We start from the raw sequence: 6000 nt of genomic DNA, 5'->3' as shown, positions 1-6000 counted from the left end.
GGAATATTATTTTAGTCATGATAGGGAGTGTTTAGTTATGAGTTAGTTATAGGATATTGGTGTTGATGTGAGGCTGATGTGAAAGGTTAAGAGGATGAATAGTTTAGTTACGATAGGGAGTGGTCTAATAAAATATTAAACCAAGTGTAGTAGATATGCTAATTGTTATAATATATAAATATATATATAAATGGATAGTCAATTATTGATACACAAAAGTAATATTATTGTATTACCTAAACTTGTGATATTTTTGCTATAAATAGCCATGAATGCAAGCATTAAACTTGCACCATTTTCTCACACTTACAAAGTGTTTCTTTCTTTCTCTCCATTATCATCTTTGCTCTTACACTTCATTATTAGCATTCTTAATCAAGAATCAAACCACTAAAGATAGTTATAAGCCTACTGAATTATAACATCAAGAATCAAACCACTAAAGTTAGTTATAAGCCTACTGAATTATAACACGTTATCAGCACGATAATCTTAATACTAATTATGGTTGGCTCTGCCACCTAAATGATATATGGTCGGTTATACCACCTGAATAATATATGGTCGACACTGTCGCCTAATTATCAGTTATGTTACTAACATTTATATTTCTATTATCTAACATTTATATGGTCGACACTGTCACCTAATTATCATTTATGTTATATAACATTTATTTATGATTGCTTACATATGGTCGACACTGTCGCCTACTTATCATTTATGTTATATTAAATTTATGTTTAATGTTTATATACTTATGATTATAAATTGACTCTAATTTATCATGTTGTTTGTTTTAATTTTTGATAATAGAAAATGTCGAATGTGGAAAAGCTTAAATTTACTCCTTTAGAATCAACGGGAAACAACTACATGCCATGGGTTATAAAAGTAAAAATGCATCTTAAATCAATGGGCATTCTTGAAACCATAAATGAAAACAACACTTGTTCTGAAAAAGAACAAGCAACGGCATGTTGCTTTATTCGTCAACATATTGATGAATGCTTACAAAATAATTATGTGACTATAGAAGATCCCCATGTTTTATGGGAAGGTCTCAAAAGCAGATTCAATAATCAAAGAGAAATTTTACTTCCAGCTGCTATGGATCAATGGAGAACATTAAGGTTCCAAGACTTTAAGAAAGTAAATGAATATAGCTCAGCTCTGTATAATACAGTCTCACAACTTAAATTCTGTGGACATGAAATAAGTGATGCAGACATGTTGGAGAAAACTTTCTCCACAATGAATGCTGCCAACATCACAGTGCAAAGAAATTTGAGAATGCTAAGGTTCAACACATATCCTGAACTTAATTCATATCTCTTGGTTGCAGAGCAAAATGATGAGCTATTAATGAAAAATCAGCAATCCCGTCCTACTGGTACACTTGCAATCCCTGAAGCAAATACTGCAAATAATTATAAACAGGGACAAGGATGCGGGCAAGGTCGTGGTTATAATAACCATCGCCATCATCATGCCAAAAGCTGTAGTGACCCGAACTTTTCCATGTTTATATATATATTAAATGAAATTGTTATTTACATGATTAAGTGTTTCCAACATGTTAAGCAATCATACTTGTTAAGACTTGATTAATTGAAATAGGTTTCATATAGACAATTGACCACCCAAGTTGATCGGTGATTCACGAACGTTAAAACTTGTAAAAACTATACGATGAAATATATATGGTTATATATATAGTTAACATGATTTTATTATAAGTATGTATCTCATTAGGTATTTTAACAATGAGTTATATACATAAAAATGAGACTATTAATTTAAGAAACTCGAAAACGATATATATAACGATTATCGTTATAACAACGTCTTACTAGGTACATATGAATTATATTAAGATATTGATACACTTGGTTACTTATGTTAAATGATAAGTAAATATATTATTAAGTGTATTAACAATGAAATACATATGTAAAAATAAGACTACTAACTTAATGATTTCGAAACGAGACATATATGTAACGATTATCGTTGTAACGACATTTAACTGTATATATATCATACTATCATGATAATATAAAAATTTAACATCTCATTTGTTATAATAAACAATGGGTTAACAACATTCAACAAGATCGTTAACCTAAAGGTTTCAAAACAACGTTTACATGTAACGACTAACGATGACTTAACGACTCAGTTAAAATGTATATACATGTAGTGTTTTAATATTTATTCATACACTTTTGAAAGACTTCAAGACACTTATCAAAATACTTCTACTTAACAAAAATGCTTACAATTACATCCTCGTTCAGTTTCATCAACAATTCTACTCGTATGCACCCGTATTCGTACTCGTACAATACACAGCTTTTAGATGTATGTACTATTGGTATATACACTCTAATGATCAGCTCTTATCAGCCCATGTGAGTCACCTAACACATGTGGGAGCCATCATTTGGCAACTAGCATGAAATATCTCATAAAATTACAAAAATATGAGTAATCATTCATGACTTATTTACATGAAAACAAAATTACATATCGTTTATATCTAATCCATACACCAACGACCAAAAATACCTACAAACACTTTCATTCTTCAATTTTATTCATCTAATTGATCTCTCTCAAGTTCTATCTTCAAGTTTCAAGTGTTCTTCATAAATTCCAAAAGTTCTAGTTTCATAAAATCAAGAATACTTTCAAGATTGCAAGTTTACTTCCAAGTTTTCTAAATCCATTCCAAATAATCATCCAAGATCAAGAAACCTTTATTACTTACAGTAGGTTATCTTTCTAATACAAGGTAATAATCATATTCAAACTTTAATTCAATTTCTATAACTATAACAATCTTATTTCGAGTGGAAATCTTACTTGAAATTGTTTTCGTGTCATGATTCTGCTTCAAGAACTCTCAAGCCATCCAAGGATCCTTTGAAGCTAGATCCATTTTTCTCATTTCTAGTAGTTTTATCCAGAAAACTTGAGGTAGTAATGATGTTCATAACATCATTCGATTCATACATATAAAGCTATCTTATAAAAAGGTTTAAACTTGTAATCACTAGAACATAGTTTAGTTAATTCTAAACTTGTTCGCAAATAAAAGTTAATCCTTCTAACTTAACTTTTAAAATCAACTAAACACATGTTCTATATCTATATGATATGCTAACTTAATGATTTAAAACCTGGAAACACGAAAAACACCGTAAAACCGGATTTACGCCGTCGTAGTAACACCGCGGGCTGTTTTGGGTTAGTTAATTAAAAACTATGATAAACTTTGATTTAAAAGTTGTTATTCTGAGAAAATGATTTTTATTATGAACATGAAACTATATCCAAAAATTATGGTTAAACTCAAAGTGGAAGTATGTTTTCTAAAATGGTCATCTAGACGTCGTTCTTTCGACTGAAATGACTACCTTTACAAAAACGACTTGTAACTTATTTTTCCGACTATAAACCTATACTTTTTCTGTTTAGATTCATAAAATAGAGTTCAATATGAAACAATAGCAATTTGATTCACTCAAAACGGATTTAAAATGAAGAAGTTATGGGTAAAACAAGATTGGATAATTTTTCTCATTTTAGCTACGTGAAAATTGGTAACAAATCTATTCCAACCATAACTTAATCAACTTGTATTGTATATTATGTAATCTTGAGATACCATAGACACGTATACAATGTTTCGACCTATCATGTCGACACATCTATATATATTTCGTAACAACCATAGACACTCTATATGTGAATGTTGGAGTTAGCTATACATGGTTGAGGTTGATTCCAAAATATATATAGTTTGAGTTGTGATCAATACTGAGATACGTATACACTGGGTCGTGGATTGATTCAAGATAATATTTATCGATTTATTTCTGTAGATCTAACTGTGGACAACTAGTTGTAGGTTACTAACGAGGACAGCTGACTTAATAAACTTAAAACATCAAAATATATTAAAAGTGTTGTAAATATATTTTGAACATACTTTGATATATATGTATATATTATTATAGGTTCGTGAATCAACCAGTGGCCAAGTCTTACTTCCCGACGAAGTAAAAATCTGTGAAAGTGAGTTATAGTCCCACTTTTAAAATCTAATATTTTTGGGATGAGAATACATGCAGGTTTTATAAATGATTTACAAAATAGACACAAGTATGTGAAACTACATTCTATGGTTGAATTATCGAAATCGAATATGCCCCTTTTTAATTAAGTCTGGTAATCTAAGAATTAGGGAACAGACACCCTAATTGACGCGAATCCTAAAGATAGATCTATTGGGCCTAACAAACCCCATCCAAAGTACCAGATGCTTTAGTACTTCAAAATTTATATCATATCCGAAGGGTGTCCCGGAATGATGAGGATATTCTTATATATGCATCTTGTTAATGTCGGTTACCAGGTGTTCACCATATGAATGATTTTTATCTCTATGTATGGGATGTGTATTGAAATATGAAATATTGTGGTCTATTATTATGATTTGATATATATAGGTTAAACCTATAACTCAGGTAATTATTAAGAGCTTTCGCTGTCGCATACTTAAATAAGGACGAGATTTGGAGTCCATGCTTGTATGATATTGTGTAAAAACTGCATTCAAGAAACTTATTTTGTTGTAACATATTTGTATTGTAAACCATTATGTAATGGTCGTGTGTAAACAGGATATTTTAGATTATCATTATTTGATAATCTACGTAAAGCTTTTTAAACCTTTATTGATGAAATAAAGGTTATGGTTTGTTTTAAAATGAATGCAGTCTTTGAAAAACGTTTCATATAGAGGTCAAAACCTCGCAACGAAATCAATTAATATGGAACGTTTTTAATCAATAAGAACGGGACATTTCAAAAGCCATAACTATGGTAGAAACCATCCTTATGGTAATGGGAATGGGCATGGACGTGGCCGTGGTGGTCAAAGAAATAATAATCCACGAAAATATAAATATCAACCACAAAACAAGCTCACTAAACAAGATGTTGAAGAAAATTCTTCTAAAAATTCTGAAGAATCTTGTTACAGATGTGGTAGAATGGGCCACTGGGCTAATACTTGCCGAACATCTAAACATCTTGTTAAGATGTATCAGGATTCGCTGAAAGGTAAAGAAAAGGAAGTAAATTTTGTGGATAATATTGATCCAACAGTCACTGAGCAACCATCTGATTTATATGAAGATTTCTTGAATTAAATTAATATGTTTCTTTTATAAATAAAACGATTTAACCTTTGTCATCATGTTTTCTCAAATGTTTCAGTTCTATATGTTTTATCAAATGTTCCAGTTCTATGTTTGATGTTTCAATTCTATGTATGTCAAATGTTTCAGTTTTATCTATTTGTGTGTAATAAATATTTTGTGTAACATTTATATACTTACTGTTTGTTTCTTATATATGAAGTTTAATATGAATTCTGCTGGAACACAACATCAATCAAGTAGTGGAGATCTCTGTATAGCAGATAGTGGTACTACACACACTATACTTAAATCTGAAAAATATTTCATTGATTTGAAACCAGCGGAAGGAACTATACATACAATATCAGGTGCTGCTAACTTGATAGAAGGGATAGGAAAGGCAAAATTCATATTACCAAACGGTACAATATTTTTAATTAATAATGCCTTATTCTCTCCTAAGTCAAGCAGAAATTTATTGAGTTTTTCTGACATATACCTTAATGGATATGATTATCAGTCAGTAACGGCAGAAAATGAGAAATATTTAAGTATCACTAACAAGAATCACGTGATTGAAAAACTGCCAAGACTTAATTCTGGATTACATTATACACATATAAATGTACCAGAAGCACATATGGTGATTAAAGAAAAGTATATTGATCCTGGTGTATTTAATTTATGGCATAACAGATTGGGCCATCCAGGATCAACAATGATGAAAAGAATTATTGAATGTACACATGGACATCCACTGAAGGATAGAAAAATCCTTCATGATACA

Source organism: Rutidosis leptorrhynchoides, chromosome 2 (genome assembly GCF_046630445.1).
Source record: "Rutidosis leptorrhynchoides isolate AG116_Rl617_1_P2 chromosome 2, CSIRO_AGI_Rlap_v1, whole genome shotgun sequence".
Classification (NCBI taxonomy): domain Eukaryota; kingdom Viridiplantae; phylum Streptophyta; class Magnoliopsida; order Asterales; family Asteraceae; genus Rutidosis; species Rutidosis leptorrhynchoides.
This window is presented reverse-complemented; position numbering follows the sequence as displayed.